Source organism: Protomyctophum parallelum (genome assembly GCF_964188405.1).
Source record: "Protomyctophum parallelum genome assembly, chromosome: 10".
Taxonomy (NCBI): Eukaryota; Metazoa; Chordata; class Actinopteri; order Myctophiformes; family Myctophidae; genus Protomyctophum; species Protomyctophum parallelum.
Genome location: NC_139704.1, coordinates 17,067,799 through 17,089,762, shown reverse-complemented (window position 1 = coordinate 17,089,762; position 21,964 = coordinate 17,067,799).

Genomic DNA, 21,964 nt, shown 5'->3' with positions numbered 1-21,964 from the left:
TTTTCTGAAAAAACCTGTGTTTCTATGTCAGTGGTGCTCAACGTTTTTCATGTCAAGGACCCCCAGAATTATCTGTATTTGGCTGCGGACCCCCATCTGAAAATAGGTAATCCCAGGCCATCCAGGGGACCCCCCCCCAGAAGCAAAGATTTGAGTTAAAAACGTTAGATCGAAAGAATATATATATTCAAAGATTTGTGCCACATTTTCACTGAATGGGTTAAGTGGATAAATGACAACTTCATACTTTAGTATACTTGATGTTCAATGTTTCATTCCTACGCTATTCTTTCTGACTTTCTTGGAGCCACAAATGATGTGGATGGGAGCTTATAAGACTAAGAATTAAATGATGTTGATGGGAGCTTATACCTATACGACTAAGAATTCAATGATGTTGATGGGAGCTTATACCTATGACTAAGAATTTAATGATGTTGATGGGAGCTTATACCTACGACTAAGAATGTAATGATGTTGATGGGAGCTTATACCTACGACTAAGAATTTCACCCACTTTTAGCCCTTGTAAATCTAGAATGGGACAATAAAGTTGAAGTTAAATGTATTGTGTGACCTCTCTGCATTTGACGCAACTAGCAGTCAAAAGCCACCACAGGTGGTTCAGTGTCTTTGTTACTGCTGCCATGTCATGGTTTTATTTCTGTGTTTTGTCCTCTTGGGAGCGCTCTAGGTGTTTTCAATGTGTTGTGGGTTTCCGTTGTGTGTCTTGGTTGCACCGGTTTTGTGAGTGAGAGAGGGCAGAGGTTATCATTGCGCTGAAGGAAATGCACTGTGCGGATCGCTGAGAGAGAGAGAGCTCTGTGCAGAAGGACTGAGAAGTAGACTGAGAGAAGTGAAAACAAAGTAAAGTGAACTGTAAAATGTAAAGCAGAAGAAAGTTAAGTTAAGTACAAGAAATGAAGTAAAGTAAAATCGAGAAAAGAAGAGAAAAGATCCAAGTCGACCCCCCCCCCATTCATGTGCAAGCAGGCAAAGTGGTCAGTACTGTATTTGTTTGTGACTCTTATTGTGAAGGTTTATGTATTCTTGTGAATGTAACAATATGTCCCAAGTTAATGTTTTGTTGTCTTGTTTTTGTATGTCAGTTCTACGGTGTTAATAAACAGCAGTAAAAAAGAACTCAGAGTCTCGTGCGATGGATGGGCGGCATAGTCTTGACTCTTGCTCAAGGACACAAAGGAGGAGGAGGCTCCAGGGATTGAATCCTTCCTATTCCCATGATGGCTATTTACTTCTGAGCCACTGCTGCAAAACATTGAAATGCAAATATGTCAATTCCGAATCACCCAAGTTCTTAGCCTGGATCCAGCCCAAAGACCCCGCCCACTCTCTGAGTGGACTGCATACAGTCTGATAATCAGGCTTCCAAGTTCTATGGAGCAAGTGCCTATTCAGCACACTCATTAAGTAAAGTTTGACTTTAATAAACTGCTTCATCTGCAAAACGTTGTGTTAGGCCAAAATAAACACTTTATTTTTAGTGGTCGTAGTACCAGGTTAAATAAAGGTAAAAGCCAAGCATACAATGCAACCTTTCGCTTTGAGAATAAAAATGCGAGGATGATTTAATCATCTTGGGCAATGTTTTGTTGTCCAGACATAGAAATCAATACACACGGCTTGGAGAAGTTGTTATTTGCTTCACAGGATGATTTAAATTCTCATATCACAATGCTCATGTAATGCAATATATATATACAGTATATATGCTTGTTTTTCTACTCCGTTTAGTAGCAGTAGTTATATTACTATTGATCGCACAGAGGGGAAATTCTTTATCTCTGAAGCACTCTAAGTAATGTGGCAAGAAACTGAAGAAACTGTTCACATAGACAGAAAAGAATTACCCCAGAGAAACACGGAGAAACATACAGCACAGCACAGTGAAGAAATATCTATGGCCATGAATCCACATACAAAAAACAGCAAAATAATTCCAACAAGGGCAATGTCTCAACAGACAGCCAGAAAGGTCCATTAATATACAGACGCTATGATTTCAAATTAAATTTTGACATGCAATCACCTTGGCGTGACATACTGTACATAACGTCCTTTATATTAAGCAAATTATTTGCTCATTAATCTTGTTTGTTTTTTATGGCGTGCCCATACGGTAACAAGTACACATTGCCAATTCCCATATGGTTCCAGCGTGTTAGTAAGCATACAGTAAGCTGGACTTGGCACTGGCTCAGCGGCGTAGCACCAGGCCTGGCCCAGACAGTCCCAGAGGGAGTCGTTAGACAGGAGGGTGTAGTCTGATGGAGATCTATGGCCGGGTTTGTTCCTGCTGATTGGGCTTCATTAGCGTCGCCCGTTTTATGAGGCAGAGCAGGAGCGCGTCCCGTTTCGCCAGTGGTGGAAAGAGTAACTAAGTACTATTTACTCAAGTGCTATACGTCAGTACAACGTTGAGCCAGTACCTTTACTTCTACTTCACTACATTTCAGAGGCGTATATTGTACTTTTAGTCCACTACAATTATTTGACAACTTCAGTTACTTTGTAGATTTAGATTATTATTAACCACTTCAGCCCTATACATGTTGGCCATTTGAAAATAGCCGATCTACAAGCTCACAATGTGTTGCGATGCAATGCATGAGCTTGTAGATCTGCTATCTTCAAAGGATTTTCATACATTTTGAAAACTTGTAATGAGAGATTCTGCATAACGAGTACTTTCTACTTTTGGTAAATTTTGCTGTACATTTTTATGCCAATACTTTTGTACTTTCTGACTTTCGGAGTATTTCTATATTGGAATATTGATACTTTTGCTTAAGTAAAACATTTTGAGTACTTTTTTCCACCACAGCGTTTCTCTCGCTGGCGTCAGAAAGTAGCTCTGCACAGATCTGTATGGGTTTTACAGTGAGGGATTTGGGCCCCATTTCTGCATCCCAGGGAATTGGAGGCAGAGCTCCATAGCTGTTGAACTCATCTGTTTAATGTTTGAAATAACGAGTTGGTCTTCTTCAAGGCAGAGGGGCAGCGGAGCGCCACAGGGAAGACGTGTCACAGAGCTGGACCGGGAGGGAGGGAGGGAGAGAGAGAGAGAGAGAGAGAGAGAGAGAGAGAGAGAGAGAGAGAGAGAGAGAGAGAGAGAGAGAGAGAGAGAGAGAGGGAATGGACAATTAGTGCTGTGGTGAGAACGCGGTTGGAGGAGGAGGTGGGTGGGTGGCGGGTGTGGGTTTGGATGATGCGAGGGGAGGGGGGGGGGGCCTCGCCCGCGGCCAGGTGCAACATCACATCCTTCCTGTCAGAGTGTTTGAAAAGGAGAGCGGAGGAAGAGCGTTTAGCTCCGTGAGACGCACGTTGAATGTTGACCACAGGTTGTGAGAATATATATAGGCTTATTCAGAGTGCGTCCCGTTTCCGCGTGCCCTTTTAGGCCTGAGGAGGGATCTGCCAAGTAAAAACTGCCTGCCAACATCGTCCGAGGCGCCTGGAATACCGAGCAGGTCCGTCCGCGGGATCAGAGCCGACCTTGATCACACAGATAACTGTGATACTCCGCTGAGATTACGCACAAAGAAAAAGGATATCGCCTCCATCCGAGACGTTGGGAGTTTTGCCCGGCCTCTTATACAAACCCCACGACTGAAAAGTTTGACGCATCATTCGTTTAGCTAAAAGAAAAACAAAAAAGAGGTTCTGGGAGGCGGAGTGACATTGATTCAGGATATACATAATTGAATGACAGTCTTTTCTGCCACAGTCATTTCTGTACACCACTGCTCTTATTTTATATGTGACACGTTTCATTTAAAAAAAATCTATACAATTCTCTGTGCTGCAGAGAAAACGCCATAGAGATCTTTCTTTTATCAAATGGTATGATATCCTAAGTGGTATTACTAATGATCAATGTCATTTTGTCTCCTATACCACCTGCAGGACTTCAGAATCAGTTCTGCATGGGGGATAACGATAGAGATGTCCAATCAGTCTGCCTGGAGGATTAAACCCTAGCATCCATATTCTGGGGTTGTTGTAATAGGCGAGAACAGTCAACGAAAATACTAAATATAGGTTCAAAGTTCAAACCACTTTGGTCTGGTTGGAGCAGCACAGCCTACTAGAGTCCACTAGCAGGACTATAGGGACCCTATTTTTGAGAAACATATGGCATGACACCCAGTCACACTTTCCTGGCATTGGAGTGCGGTGACAGACATTTTGCTATTTTCCAGACTGGAAAAGGGCCTGAGGCATAGTGGCAAAGTCGGTTGTATTAGGTTGATAGCATTATCAAGGGATGTGTTACAGGTTGATTCAATCATGACCAATCAAATGGTCACTTTTCATTGCCTTTAAGACTTGAGCTTTGCCCAGCCCAATGTCATACTGGTCAATTCCACAGTGTAATGAAAGAAAAGCATCGGAAATGGAATTTCTCCCAAGAGCAAACTGATGTCCTTGTGTGGGAGGTCGGACGTGCATGTTGTTCATCAACAACAACAAATACAGACAAACTACAGTTTTGACCGCGACGTATGTAGGCATGGCTTTCACTAGTACGGAAGTGCTATTTCACCATAGCTGGTTTGGGCTGTAGTGGAAGATTTAGTCATGTCAAACTACTCACACTACTGGGTGAGTTCGGGTTTGACATTACCGGTATTTACTATTCTGTCCATATCGGGTTACAACTCGGACGGGGATGAGTCGGCTCTACCGAACTTGAGCCACGGGAGACACCACCGCAATTCCATACATATGTACGCATTTCTGTGAGATCGGGTTGTAATGTAATGTATGTGTAACCTCGCATCACCAGGCTTTCCACCGCCTCGGAGGAAAGCCTGGTCTCTGGTTCAAAAGTCTGTATGATCCGGGCTGGGGCCGGATGATGTGGTTACGTCATGTTGTAGTCGCCAGACAGGATGAACAGGCGGCGGCAACTTCCTTTTCCCTCTCAATAAAAGCTCTCGTAAGCGAGAGCTTTTATTGAGAGGGAAAAGGAAGTTGTCGCCGCCTGTTCTTCCTGTTTGTTGTAGGCAAACCATTGCCTAGACTGGCCTACGACATGATGTAAGCATATCATCCGGCTCCAGCCCGGATCATATACCGAAATGAAATGGTGCCCAGGCTAATGTATGTGTATCACCAATCCAAAAGCCTTTTTAATGTATGGTGTACTGTAATGCGTGGTCTAGAATGCATAAAACATATTAAAAATATGTTTTCTAGCTTGAGGTATTCGTCCCAAAATGAAAAGATAGAGTATGAAGCAAGTTTGTGTGATTTTGCCTACACCAACTAAAGTGTTTTGACAATATCAATGGTGGATGTTGTGAAACACAACATGCTCCCCTTGTCCCCAACATTGTATTGCTCTGCTGATTTGCAAACAACACAGTGTAACTTCTACTCTGACACTGCAATGATGGCATGTCACCAAAATACCAGGCCAATTTGCCTTAAAAAATGGTCAAATCGCCCTTCTGCTGTGCACCTCATGCCAATCCACCTGCTCGAAAACAGGGCACTTAAAAAATAATAATGTTTTGGTTGGGATGATCCTCAAACATAATTCTGTCTCAAACTAATTCTATGTATTGAGCCCAACAAAATATTCATGGTGCATTACACAAGAGCTGTGAATGAGTGAGTTTTGATGTTTGAGTGCCTGTCATTTGAATGACCCGAAAGTGCTCTCCTATCTCCCCTCAGTTGTGATTACCATGGGAACATGTCAGACCGTTTAATTCCTTCCATTAGTCAACTATTTTTTTTTACCTGAAAGGCCTCTGGGTCTCCCTGCAAGGCAGCAGGTCTTATATGAAAACCGTCCAGACACATTAAGCCAATTCAAACATAACGGCACACAATTATGCAGCACTAAAGAACTCAAATATGATTACGATTGGTTTAAAGAGCCAAAGTCAAGCTCTTTTGTCACGTCTCATTCTAAGTTGTACGCTTAAAAGCAGAGAAAAAGCTTTTAGAAAAGGAAATCATCCACATAATGATGCATCAAAAGGGCCATCTCATTTTCTTTTATTTCTCAATCAATCTACTTTAAAAGTTTAAATAGCAGACGTTTCTGCGGCCAGTTTGTGTTCAGATCAGGGGGGCAGTCAGACAGATATTTTGTGAAGCCACTGAGGAAATCGGGATTTCCTGAAAGTTCATATAATGGCCTGTTGTGGTCCCATTTATAAAAAAAAATACCATAAAGTCGCGTATGTTCTGAGGGTCGTGGCTACCGTTACAGTCTATGATTGGGATTCTCCTCCCACTCGAGTCAAAATAAAAACCAACGGAGAAGAAGGGGAAGTCCCGCCTCGTTGTCTGGGCCAGCCAATGGGCCAGCTGGGCCCAAACGGATCTAGAAAGATGGCGACTTACAATACAAGGACTGACAGGCTTCATTTTACGTTCATGTTAGACCCGGAGAACGCTTTGTCCATATTTTTTACAGTCTATGGTTCAGATAAGTGGGAGCATCTATGATGCCTTTGTTTGAGTTCTGTCCTTTTCCAAAGGCAAGCACAAAGTCCCTGCTGTGCATTCTATGTGTTTGCCCATCATTGATTAGTGGGTCTGTTAACAGCATGCACTAACATTTCAATTCTCTGTTGAGACAAGTGCCAGGGTTCAATAACTACCCTCTGCACAGGCAGTGTCTCGTCAGAAGTATGCAAAGCATGCAGTCCTTTCTGCCCCGATTGACATCCTCGTCCCCAAAGTCAATATCCAGCACTTAGTCACACACAAGCGGAGAGTAGGCCTGCCAAAAGCAACACTACGGTGTCCTTTTGCCACAGCTTTGCCACATGACGCGTATGCAAAGGAAAATCTGTACAAATATAAGTGGACTTTAATGTTTGTTTAGGGCAGTTATGATGTAATTTGTTTGCCAGCCAAGTCTATGGACTTTCATGTTTGTTTAGGGCCGTAAATGACGTCACTTAGCGTCATGTGTGTCAGAGCCATAGAGTAAGACAGAGTTACAGAGAAACAGAGAAAACTCTGTTCACTTCATGGTGCCAGTCCAATGGCGGCTCTCCCACAATCCTACATAGAATTCTATTGAGAATGGGGACAACAAATAGTAGGCAGAAATGCATTGGACCCAGGCTACAGCCCAGCTTTAATGATCTGAAATCCCTTTATTTTAAATTGTTTTGTAGTAATCATACAACATAAACATTACAGATACTTTAGTTGTTACTGTACAATACTTTGCCAAAAATTTGGCTTAAAATTGCTCTTATTTGCGCCGTCCTCGTTGAAAACAATGTATTTCAAACTCCAGCTTGTCCCTCTCCAGGCTGCAAGAACAGTGCTCAAGCACTCGGTTTCTGCCCCCTCATTATCGTAACTCTTCTATTAGAAGAGTTACGATGTACGTAAGACATGCGCTCACTATAAATACAGTGGGCGCCCCTCACTTCACACAAGTGTGATTCATTACATTTTTGAGGTGCGCTAGGCCCTCCTATGCCCAGCTTTCCGTATTTGTGTAAACACAAACATTGAAGACAAGAGTGAGGACAGAAAAGTGAAGGCGCAAATTGTAATTGGCCGGAATGACATTTGTGATGATTTGATTGGCTGAGCACGGAATGTGATGTATGATTCACACGGGTGTGATTTAGATTTTTTTGACATTTCAGGTCAAATGTCCGCTAAATCTTGTCCCCACACGTCTCAAGAGTTGCCATTGACAATGAACAGAGAAATTAGGTCAAAACTCTGCTAAATATGACGTAAATTAAACATCAAAACATTAAACGCCATTGACATTGAAGGGAAAATGTACGTCATATGTAAACGAGCAAATCAGCTACCCAATCACAGGCTACAGGCATTCTGATGGCCAATATGAGATGATGCATGATGATTTATTGTACGATGATAAGAGCGCCCCTCACTTCACACGGGGTGTGATTTTTGTCTTTTACCTATGAGTTACGTTTGACCTTTCCAAGTTGCTCTGCACCACTCCGGGTGTTATTGTCAAAGAAACAAACTGCTCTGCAAAGCAAGAACTGAGTGGCAGCAGGTTGGAATAAAGTATCTGAGGGAGACGGAACACCTGGGACTGAGTGCCGCAGCTGCTTACCTTGGGACAAGCCCTGCATTTATCGATCTTGTCGGGAGCCTTCACCCAATGACCAATGGAGCTTGACACGTGTAATGGAATCTGCGGACATGTGCTCAAAAGACAAATCACAATAATGAATAATGAGGCAACACAAGAATTCTGAGGTATAGAATATAGAGATTTACTCGAGCAGGAGACAGACTTACACTCATGTATGGAAAACCCAGTCTGACTCTCAGAGTCTCAACAATTGACAGCCTTTATAGCCCTCCTCTTCTCCCACAGACAACCCCCAACATATAGCCACAAGGCATGACCATGTGTGGACAGTGACGTCATAAACCAGGGCTGTAACTTTGAGTATTCTACATGTTTATATATAGATTTCCACGACATTACCCCACTTTTAAACATTTAAAAACTCATAAACACCATTTATCAGTACATTGCAGATGAAACACAAAATAAACACTCACTCATATCGTACGGGCAGGCGAAAAACCCCTTTTCATACAACATTATCTCGTAACGTTCTGGGAAAATTCCTACACCGGCCTATCTCATAAGAGAAAACGACCACCACATGGCTTACGACATGATAAAACATAAAATCAACAACATAGTATACACAACAAAACACATCAGAATACACAGGTATTCAGGCACAAACATAAATCAATATACAGTGACACAATGGTTTTATAACAACAAACAAATAAGAATTAAACATACAATAACCGTTGCCGACATTGGACCCAAGAAAACATCTCAGCACCATAGTGTCCATTCAGAATTGTCCATCAGCCCACTTTGAGGAGCAAGTCAAGTCTTTTTAGTTCTTTCACAATGTGCAGGGCCCAGACATGTTGCGAATTTGCAGATTGGCCATTTTCAACAGAACAGCACACGTCCCGGCTTCTCAAAAGACCAGAAATTGTCACCCCACAGGTGACATTCCTGGGGCACATGACCGCACATGATCGCCGGATTCAGAGTTCAGAGTGCTAACAGCACTCTCATTTAGGACCCTCAGTGTCATAGTAGCAGACATGATCGCACATCATCATCATCATCATCATCATTCATCATCATCATCATTCATGTTGTCGTCTTCATAGGATCATATGGAGCTGGAAAAAAACATACTACAAACCAATTTTTTAAAAAGGCCCTACTCTATCTAGTCTCTATCTTTAGTGTTGATGGTGGACCAATACTAATTATACCTTACTTTATAGACAGTTGGTTCCCGACTGCCGGACACCCTGAGGTGTAGGCTGCTCATGCAACTCATTTAGAGCACTCTAAAGCCTTCTGCCGGGGTACCAGCTGACACTATAACCATCTCATTTACTGTCAGTCCACCACCTTCCAACGTCTCTACACGCATTTGTATAACTACTGCCTAAAAATACATTCTCATGTCTCACTAGTATGGCATAATTCAAACAATACCGCTGTTCAACACTATAAATTGTATAACTACAGTAAAAACTTGTTCAACACTAATAAATCATATAACTACAGTAAAAACATTCTGAACATTAATATGTTGCATTTTACTCACGTAATACTCACAGATTTGATTTCCAAAATCCAATGATACTTCTCTTCTGTAAACACAGCGAGATAACCATTTCGGCGCACATGCACACACATGCAAAGATTAGTCATTTCATTAGTAAATCATTCCACAAACATATGAATCTGGACCGCCTCCACCTTGAACCTAAAAAGAAACCTGGATCAGAACATTCATACATTTATACAGGAAACACATTGTATTTAAATACTTTGTCTATTTCAGGGCGTCCCCTGAACCAGAACTGCGGACTCACTCACATTAGTCTGTGTGACTCCTATGAATAATATCTTGTAAATACATCATATAGTACTTATATTCTAGAATGTACAACAACTCCTATCTTTGGTTCCATTCCACCATCGGTGTACAGCCCCTTACTGGACCTTTAGATAATTGAACAATGTGTAACTCATAACTTTTAGTAAGCCCAAGCAACTCCAGCTTGATAAACAGGTTATCATTCTCAGTCTTAATTTTAACTCATGCAGCCAATACATTTCTCAGTCTTAAATTTAACTCACGCAGCCAGCCAATACATCAATCAATATTATTTCTTGCCCTGATGAAAATAGCTACTCAAAGTTACTCTATAAATGACATCTATGATGTCAGTGTCTACTTCTTCTGTCTTCTTCAATAGCTACTCAAAGTTACTCTATAAATGACATCTATGATGTCAGTGTCTACTTCTTCTTCCTGCTATATTCCCTATTTATTTACTTACTTAAATGACGACTGCATAGCTCATAGTTGCTCTTACGTTCCGCTGTACTTTTACTTGTACTTACATTAAATTGAATCTCATCTCATCTAGGACACACATTCCATTTTCCAATTTAAATTCAATGGTCCTATTACAAATACTATTTCAAATCAATTGGTTTTTAACAAAACTATGCCTGCACTCACTGTAGATTTGGCTGATTTTACACTGTTTACAGTAACTGTCCATCTTGTATTACTGCGCACACATGCTAACATAATTCAGTGATCTATCACTTATCTCCACTAATTTATATTAGTGTTGTAGTATCTGACCTGATGAGCAGCTGATCATGGTATGTCTCATATTCAGCCCTGCGGGTAACTCACAGCCTAGTATACATGGGGGGTTTGTTGCTTTGACCGTCGTTATGCCATAAACATTTCAAATAGCACTAGCCCAGCTGTTTTCCCTATCCTTGGCCAAGTCAAGATAAGGTCAAAATAAAGTCAGATCCTGAGCACAACCATTTTAAAGTTTACAGACCAACCACCCATTTCCTTTCATAGCAGCCATAATTGACAACCCCTCCTTACTATTTTATCAATATGCATCTGTCATTCTTCCCACACCTCTCACCATCACCACAGAGAGAGTAAACACAGTTCCTGCTAGCCACAAAATCAGCAGATGACGTGGTGAGAGAACACAGCCATAGTTCCCAAGGTCTCACAAAATCAGATGTCGAAAACATATCCTCCATTGTTGTCGCAGAAGTCAGCTCTGCCTTGCATTTGAACCCATCCTTTGCCAGTTGCATAGGGTGCCCAAACCCTTCACACAGTGTGTTTCAGTACAGTTCAGTGTCAATCAGTGTCTCAAAGTCCAGTGCACGATCACACCTCCCACAGTGTGATCTGAAAAATCAAGTAAGCGGTTTGTAGCCTGTATCTCTCCCTCTCCATGGTAACAGGTCCAGAGCAGGCTTACTCTGACAGATGCATACCTTTTGCATAACTGCAAATTACTATATTTTAAATGATCACAATTACAGCTGCTATATCCCTAACAATCATATTCCATGTATGTGATCTAATTGCCATATTCTCTGTTCTTACCTAATGTAAATCGCTCTGGATTTAAGACTTTAGCTCTCTGAATTTCCAAAAAGATGTCACCAAATCAATCATCGTCACAACATTCTTATTTGCCAATCAGTGACTAGTTGTTAGCCTTGTTATCCTTGATAAATGCAATCTCCTGTATCAGCCAGATGTATACACAGTGTTCGGGCAACTTCTTCATTTTTCTCTTTTACGTGCACATACGTACATGATCAGGTCTCTGGCTCAAATACCACAAAACTAACTTTTTCCCTTACTTGCGGACTCTATCGGTGGGCCTTGATTCCGAATTGAATTTTAATTCACACATTAATCATGTTACCAAGATTGCCTTTTTCACCTTAGAAATATTGCACGAATCAGAGCCTATGTGTCCTTGGACGATGCAAAAAACGCTCATCCACGCCTTTGTTTTCTCTCGGCTTAATTACTGCAATGCACTTTTCCAGGACTGCCTAAGAAAACAACTGACAGATTACAACTTGTCCAAAATGCGGCAACCAGAGTTTTAACTAGAACTAAGATGTGAGAACATATTACTCCAGTTTTGGCATCACTGCACTGGCTCCCGGTTGTTTTTAGGATTGATTTTAAAATTCTTTTACTTGTCTAAAAAGTCCTCAATGGTCTCGCACCTTCCTACCTACATGACTGCTTGCCTAAATATGTTCCAAACCGCCCGCTAAGGTCTTCCACTGCTGGCCTGCTCGCTTTGCCTGTCAGGCAGCCTCTGTAGACATTTTTAAAGCTCAGCTCAAAACCCACTTCTACAACATTGCCTTTAAGTGATCTTATATTTTTTTTATTCATGTCCTCACTGTATTGCATTACTGCTTGCTTTTTTAATGTCGTTGCCTTGCTTTCCTTTTACGCTTTGCTTTTATTTTATTCTTCATTGTTCTGTAAAGCACTTTGAGCTGCATTTGATGTCATGAAAGGTGCTATACAAATAAAGTTTTGCTATTATTACTTTATTATTATGACACACTAGCGTCATGACCAGGGGCGTAGGGGTTGGCTCCTGCCCTGTGACCCTCATGGCTTCAGCAAGGCTACTTACATACTCCCTATAATCTCACTGTAAACCCTTGTTCTTGACTACGGTAATTGCTTCCGGCATATTTTAACATTCCTAATAACAAATGACAGTTTACAAAAGTAACTATCCTGGGAAGTAATCCTTTACATTCATAATAGGGAACCACCTAGCTTTGGTCAATTTCTATAAATGACATCTATGACAAATGGCTTCATATAACATGAGCCGTCACACAGAGCCTGAGGAGACTCGGAAGAGCAAATAAACAATAAACTAATTACAGGGGGTAATTATCTCACAGCATGACCCCAGGCTAGCATCAACACTACTTCTCACCTTTTCATTACTACTCTGACTACATTTCAAACAACATGCTTGTAGAACTGCTACTTCTTAACCTCTTTCCTAGCACATATCAAATGTATCATCTTAGAATCTGTCCTAACAATTACCTAAGGTAGAACACCACCTGTTTCTGACTGACTGATTTCAACAAACCACTACCCCCAGGCATTATTTGACCGCATGGGGTGGAGCACTCCACATTCCTTTATCTTTTCCTGTTTTTACAACGGCCTTATACAAACCACCTCTAGCCACATTTGCTTCCTCAAATGAACCCTATCATTACCAATTTGCCTATGGGGGTGTTTCAATACATGTATACTTTAACAACACATTTATGTAACAATGGCAAAACTTAACTTAACCAATAATCACTATTGTGAGTCCATAAAAAACTCTTTCCTTTTGGATGCATTGTTGCATACATTATACTCAGTTTTTACTTTTGGCCTACTCTAATCTTATCCTCCAATCCGCACTTCTTTAACCTCTATTTGTACCCAGGCAAGTTGAGGTATTTATAATCCGGGCCACCTGCTGTGTTACTGCAATTCTCTGCTAATTTCTGTAACATTTTTCCATTCTGTTTTATCTTAAACCTCAACCAATTTAACAGTAACAACATACTACTAGTCTGTCACTATTGCTGTTTTCCTTTTCTCAATCTGACATGTCTACAATTTAAACAACATGCCTCGTGCACATAGTAGATCTGCCATTCAACAAAGTCAGGCTATCCTTATCTCACAATCTTACTACACTAATTGACACAGTCCGATATACTATTAAGCAGACCAATCCGGAGCGGTTTACAAGAATATCCATGGCATACTCATACAACACGCCACGTATTTTCAGAAAACAGGAGATAGCCTCCTAAATATGGTGCATGGCTCTTAAACTAACTTACAATATTAATCAGGGCATGGCCTGCCTGGGGAATTTAGATTACATTTTGTTTTTCTACATAAACCAATCCTAAATTTTATGACAACTCCCCTTGCAGGGAGCCATATAGACTGCCATCATGCCAGGTTAAGGAGGAAGAAAAATAAATAGTCCTAATTCAGACATTCCACTGCTCATTTGAGGTATTTCCGCAGTTACCATTTCCATCAAGAATACTTTGACCCCACATATAAAATGTAGTTGATAGATTTAACTACCATAGGCTCACTATTTCATCAAGATTTACTTTTAACTCCACAAATTACACAGTAACAATATCTAAAATAGAATATCTTATAATTTCAACACACCAAATATAATATGCCAAGAAAAAAATGAAACCATACCACTCTCACACTCTCCTTCGTTTCACATCCTTACTTTCATCCATATTATGGAACTATTTCCATTTTCTCGACTCGAGAATTATGTCATATCATGTGACTAAAATGTATTATTTTACCTCTATATCAGGCATTACCATATCTCCATTTTAGATTATAAAAATCTCCCATTTCCACATTTTCTCTCCCTGTCATACTGACACCTTGCCTCACCCATACTCACACACACACAGGCAGATAGGCAAACACACTCAAACACCCTCAAACACCGTAGGCCTACATTCACACACTGGCTAGCCAACTTTCGTTGTTTCTTAAAACAACAGGATACCCCTAGGCAGGATCTCTTGTCCCCCTATTAGACAGCAGGCAACTTAATGAATGATCTATTGAATAGACTGCTTTTTCCTAGCCATTCAACCAACCAAACACTATTCCTCCGTCTCTCATATGCACATATGAAAGGCAAAACTTCACAGTTTCCCTCTTTAATATAGGCCATCAAAAAAAAATTGTGATCACAACCAAATTCATCACTATACTTTAAACCCCGAATAAAAGTAATACCTCATTTTCCGAACATCAAAACAGATCCATATACTCACTTGCGCGACGTCGGCCCAGCCGAAAGACACAGAACTTTACCCCACCGGGCCGACATCGCCAAGCCCAGCACATCTCGATGGGAAACCTCCAAATATGTAATGGAATCTGCGGACATGTGCTCAAAAGACAAATCACAATAATGAATAATGAGGCAACACAAGAATTCTGAGGTATAGAATATAGAGATTTACTCGAGCAGGAGACAGACTTACACTCATGTATGGAAAACCCAGTCTGACTCTCAGAGTCTCAACAATTGACAGCCTTTATAGCCCTCCTCTTCTCCCACAGACAACCCCCAACATATAGCCACAAGGCATGACCATGTGTGGACAGTGACGTCATAAACCAGGGCTGTAACTTTGAGTATTCTACATGTTTATATATAGATTTCCACGACATACGGCAAGGGGGCAGTATCTCACCAGAGGGCCAATTCAGGTATAAATCAGCTGCCGAAGGACACTTACATGCAGACTTAATGTATCTCATTAGCCCGGATTTTTCGGAAAGCACACTCACGGTTTATAACAGCTCCCATGGCTGTGTTTGCCCTTGGCAGGGGCTGGTGCTATATATATATACTCACACATTACATACTGTATACAGCACAATACACAGCAATTTTACAGCACATTGTAAATAATTCTAAATCAAATATAAACTGTGCCCTATCTAAACTTGCAGTAGCATAACTCCACTGTTCACTTGTAATATATACATGAGGCGACAGCTCAGGAAGTAGAACAGGTTTCTTCGATCTCTGGCTTCTCCTGGCCGCCCGTGGAAGTGTCCTTGAGCAGGGTACTTATCCCCTAACTGCTCCTCCTGGTGAGCTGGTTGGTGCCTTGCATGCAAGGCAGGTGAAGCACTTCGCACAGTTTGCAGAAATGAACCATTTATTCATTTAGTTACAAAACCAAAGCCTTAATTCCAATTTTAAAGTTGCTTCATGATGGTAAGAAATGTCATTTCTGAAAGCCTGTGGACCACTCTTAGAGCATCATTTTCTCTAGAGCTCTATCCATCAGTAGCATGTAGGCCTACACTGTTATACAACTGTACAGCAGCTTCTCTTGCTTATGGCTGGAATTTTAATGCTATTTTTTCCTGTATATCTACTACTTTATAACCTTTATTTAACCAGTAAATAATTACCATTTTCACGCACGCACGCACGAACGAACGCCACATGTCATGCCATCTCATAAATACAAGGTCCTAGCGTGAAAATTAACATAGCCGTGGATGGGAAAGAAATATGTACAGGGTAATTGATCCCAAAAAGACCACACAGCTATAAATTAATTAGTACCTTGTGCAACAACCTATGTAAGAAAGCACACAAATAAAGTATTATTATAATTATTGTTGTCATTATCATCACCCAACTAGAAAAAGTGCCCTTCTGGGCACAGGTCTCCACCAGGATAGGAATGTAGGACATTGCAGCTTGCCTTCATCTGGTGGTTGGATAAAAGGCCAACAAAAGTAAATTAGAGGTAAAACACTTTTCGGCCAGTTATAGCTCCACCTTGAGGCTGAGTTGAAATTGTTCATGTGGCATTTCTTCCTCGGCCTAGTGGGAATGTGCGTGCACAATTTCACGGAAATCACGCGATGTGTTCATGATTTGCAGCATTTTGTTTGAAACTGAGCACTCCTGTGAACTTTGGAAGCCAATCTTAACCAATCAGGATGGAGTCTGAGAAATCTGAAAGACCCGTTTCGTTGAATGGCTCTAGAGAGACTGTGTACCAATTTGCGCAATGTTTGGACAAAATCTGTAGGTGTACTGTGCAAAAACTTGTTTTGCACAAAGCGGCCTCCTGGTGGCGCTATAACAGGCCGTTATGGAATTTTGGGGCAGAGGTTCATCGTTGACATCCAGGGAGTGTGTGTGCAAAATTTGGCATCGACCGGGTTGTTTTGCACAAAGCGGCCTCCCGGTGGCGCTATAACAGGCCGTTCTGGAAAGTTTGGGGCAGAGGTTCATCGTTGGCATCCAGGGAGTGTGTGTGCAAAATTTGGCATCGACCGGGTTAACGGTGGCCGAGATTAGCTGCTCACGGACACACGGACGGACACACACACACACGGACGGACGGACGGAGTGCAAAACATACTCTCCCCCCATGCCTTCGGCCTGGTGGAGACAATGAACAGTACAGTACAAAGAGAAAATGTACTAGTGTACAAGGGACTGGGCTTAGTTCCCCCCTCTGAGGACTGCTGTGGTAAATTAATTTGTGAGGGCTTCCTGCAGCATTCATGGTCTTATGAGAGTCAGTAACCCATATGACCACATATTGAAAATAAAACCCACAAATGCCTTGCGCTCCTGCAGCATAGCATAGTTCCATTGCAAGTGCCCAATGGGAGCCAATGTCATTTTGCTCCTGATTTAACGAGCAGCAAAAGAGTAGAGACCTTTTTTCCTTCCTGCTTTGCCCCCAGCATCAATTGAAGTGTCCAAGCTCGTTCACGGGAGGCCTCTGATGAATGAATGGCCGGGGAGACGATGTGTGACTTGGGAACATGTTGCTACCCCGGCTCCCGTGTTAAAAGCTCATAGTGAGATTAATCACTGTTGCGGTGAGGGATGATATTCTTTGTTTCTGTTAATTTAGGGACTCTTTGCAGCTGCAGGGATCTGGCGATAACGCCACGCCTCTCTTATGCTCGCTCCTCCACTCATCACTGGCTCCTTAGGCAGCTCTTTAGTTAACCAACAGACTGACGACAACAACATGAGCTGTACAGAAACAAAGATATCAGGACTAATGCAAGAGAGGCTAATCCCTCATTCCCCTCCTACACTCTCCATTTCTCTCCATTTCTCTCTCTCTCTCTCTTTACCGCTGCATTAAGGTCTGATTTAATAACAGGTAGGATCTGTTCAAAGGGGGTCATCGTCTGAGTAAAAGGAGGAGAGAGGAGGAGGCGAGAGATAGCGGTTTAAATGGAATTGGCTGGCATGGAGAGCTGCAGCTGTTAGTCAAGGCCAGCGCAGGATCAAAGTGAACAGTGACTCCTCTTTAACCGGATCTGATCCGGGAACCAGAGGGTCGAGCACGGCTCCCCCTGTGGACCAAACATGACTCATGGCAGTGTGAATATTTCATGGCGAGCCATTGCAGAGCTGACAAGAGCTCTGGCCACAGGGCTGCTCTGACAGACAGAATAAAGTGTACAGGGAATTAGTATGCGTAGGGATTCTGTGTACAGTACACGCCACCAACAGATTGATATAATAACGTGCGCTCTTTCTTTGCTTAATAAGTGAACTGAGACGTCGTCATCGACTCATCGACTAATAATGCTAGCTCGAACCACACTTAACTCTGCATCTCACATTTTGCGTCTGACTTTCAAAGATTCAGCTCGATTGATGCATCGTTGTACGACTGCGATACGTTGTGAGCTTGTGGGTCCGCGATTTTGGTACGTCTAAATTAACCACTTGCTGGAATCGAACCCCGATCTCCAACTCAGCAGACCAGGCAGGCATCAAGCCACGCCCTTGGAGGAGCAGGTTCTTTTGCAGGGTCGTTACACTATAGATTTTCTTAGGCGGAGTCCCCCACAGGTCTATACTTGGTCACCTCTTTTTTTCCCCCCCTACACTAAATCTCATGGCAAAAACTGACTGATCTATAAGCAGCAGCTTATATAAGCCTATAAGCAGCTCAATACTACAGGATGCTGTTGAGATCAGACATCAGGCATTAGATTTAATCATGACAGCTGTAGCTCAATCAGGAGGCAGCAGATTTGCAATTCAAATCTCAGTTTCTGTAATGACTAATTTATGCTCTGTCAGACTACTTTGTTGCGCAACGACGCCGTAAATAACAGTTCTACAAGCCCTGTGTGCTTTTTAAATGATTGGAAATCTTTGGTCTGACTAGACTTAACACACTACTAATGTGTCCATGGTAGGGATGTTAATAGTTCATAGTTAATCGTTAATCGCCGTTAAGACATTATTCAATTAAACATAACAGTTAAAAATGTATAGAAAATTCTGCGGTTCTATCATTGGGCTGTTTTCTGTGAATGTAATGCTGTCTGCGTGGGCGCATGGCCGAGGAACGCACGGGCTGGTTAAAAAAAAGTCTCCCCCCCACCTTGGTAGGCACAGAAACATCTCTGCTTTTGCATGTGATTTGACATTTCATTTTATTCCTCATACAAAGATTCCAGTGCCTGGCCCTGTATCTCAAATGGTCAAATAAATATTTGATTAAGGAATATAATATGCCTTTCTGTATAGCAGCAAAATGTAGATTTGTATGTTATAATTGAGGGAATATGACCGTAGAGCGAAGCGTACGCTGGCCGAGAGTTCAGAATATTCTTCTCTCGCCTGATATAATTGAGGATGCACTAGGACGTGTACACACGCATCCATCGATTGGATTCCGTCGGATGGACGGAACCTGTTAATGATCAATTAATGAATTAATCGGTAATTCCCATCCCTATAGTCCATGGTGATCTGCCTTCTTCAGTGCAGATCAATCGTCAAATCAGGGTTACATAATCGGGCATTAAATCGTGTAGTCTTTTCCCGGCATTATACAATGGTCTACTAAAGACTCACTTAAAGTAGCTCAAATGGCATTTATCTTAACACGGAGCCCGCCAGAAACATTGTAACCGTAGAATTACTTTTGTCTGGCAGCCCACCAGAACCGTAGTCTACGTTTACTAGGCTTTATATTCTTTAATCCATGTTTTGATCGGATCGAATCGTTAGGAAAACAAAGAATAGTTAGATACAGTAGGTGCATAATATGACGGATGGATTTCATTAAGCCTGGTTCAGATCAAACATTCATGATGAGACTAAACAGTTTTAGAATGATGCAGAAAAAAAGTCACACTGGTCTGAATTACCCTGGGTTGGCTGATACCGGCTGAGATTCCACTCCAGCAAAAATAACTTTCAGAAAGTATCTTAGCATTATATTAATTTCTCTGTTTATCTGTCACTCTTGCAACTGCTATGTTTCCCATATCCCAGAGGGATACCTTTGCAGTTCCATCTGCTGTTATCAGGAGGGACTGTGCTGGAAGTGCTAATCGGTTCAATATAGCCTATAATGTAAGCTAAATAAATGTGAATATACATGATATAGCTAAATGGAGTCAAGGTTGTGCTGTCAGGTGTTGGAGTTTGTGCATAAAGTAAGTAAGTAGGTTGACTCAAGTGATGTAAAAGCCATTGCTGTGAAATCGGTATTACCGCTGCCTTAATGTGAACTGTTCTGTTTTATTGTGATGCAAACCATAGTTATGGGAATTGTGTTGCAATAAATCTCCCTTGGCTTTTTCCAGGAAGAATCATTTTTTAACAAAAAGTTGTTATAAGGTAATAATAAGGTGTTTGGTGCTTCTGTGCAATTTCACTGTCACCTGCACTTTTGTGTTAAAATTTGACACAGAGCTTACAAAATTGCACCGCATTAAAGGCCAAAGCCTTCTAAAGTGTTGTCGATGTTCAGAACCATTTTTTAGAGGGCAGCCGTCTGCCTCCGGAGAGTGCAAATCATGTACTACTGTAGTCTTATTATAGAGACAAATCAAGTGTACCAAAAACCCCTGTCCTCCTCAGTCCCAGTTTCTCAAGGTTGTTTTTAAAGATAACTCATGTCTTGGTGCAGTATATGGGTTAGGCTTAAAGGAAGCTCTCTGCCACAGGAGACGTGCAGCGCGTATAGCCCAGTAGGATTGACCCGGGCCTCGGAGGCCAAACAGAGACAGGGGGTGTAGCTAATTTATACCCTTGGGAGGCCTGACTGGGTGCTGGCTTTTGTGCCACGCAGATCACAGTCGGGCCGCTTTGGCCCTGAAGTCTCTGTCGGGTGGAAACCTCATATGTCCCAAAAACTGAGACTTTTCAGAACTCAAATTAAAAAGAATAGCAAAAGAAGCATATCCACGAGCTCCAAACGTGTCGCTTCGCGTCGCATTCCGAGCTTGTCCATCTGCGACTTTTGATGCTTTTGTGTGATCAAGTAAGGCGAAGATGTTAATTTATGATATATAAAAAGGTTTGAATATGGAGATAAGAGGTTTCTGTCCTGACAGCAACTGTGTACGCTTGCGCGCAGTGTGGCGCTGGCGGCGAGGTGCTTGTCAGCATTAAAGCACTTAAAGGTAATGAGATTTAGGCTTTGAGCATCGTAAACTATGACTGCCATGAGAGGCCCAGGAGACAAAGGTGGCCGCGTTCCGCCTAGGAGCACAAAACAGACTTACACCACACCAAAACTGCCAAGTTCCACAGTGAAATATGATTACGCTCTCCAGAGAGGCATATGCTCCCTCTCTGCCACCAATATTGTGGCCACAGCACATTCACTAGCTCCACTTCAACTTTAAGAAGTATCACTTTTTGAGCGGTGCAACCACTCCTACAGACAGTATAGACAGCTATGTGTGTGGCTGTGTCCCTGGGTCTGTCCCTGTGTCCGAGCACGAAAATAGCATTATAGCGTTTGTTCAGCACCAAGTGTCACTGTTGCACAGCCTAACACACTGACAGACAGGCCAGGGAGGAGGGCTTGTACAGTACAGTACAGTACAGTACAGTACAGTACAGTACAGTACAGTACAGTACAGTACAGTACAGTACAGTACAGTACAGTACAGTACAGTACAGTACAGTACAGTACAGTACCACTCACTTCAGGACGGGTCTGATTTTTAAATATACAATGCGGAACTTAATTTAAAACATTATCTTAACCATGTATTGTAGAGTGTGTTAATACAGCATAACTATCGGCAATCGGCAATGTTTGGAGGTGGTATGACCAGTCTTCCATTGATACACGGACCTACACTGATGTCGGGTGGGACACAGACTGCCTTCAAATAACTTTATTGGCAATGTCAACCAGATTGTGACTGGACAATAGATGCATGCATCGGCATATAGTTCGGAGATTTCTTCATCAGGGAGACAGCTTATAGCCTGCTTTATAGGATAAGATGAACCTCTTTGAACATGCTGTCCACTGCAATAAGGATATATTCCTATGCATTCAATCCAGTCCACTTAATACAAAATTAATAAAATGAAGAAACTGTCAGGTTTTCTATTTATAAACTTATTACAAAGACGTTAAGCAAACAGAGCATCTCTTCAACGTATCCCTTCTGTGGTCAGCCAG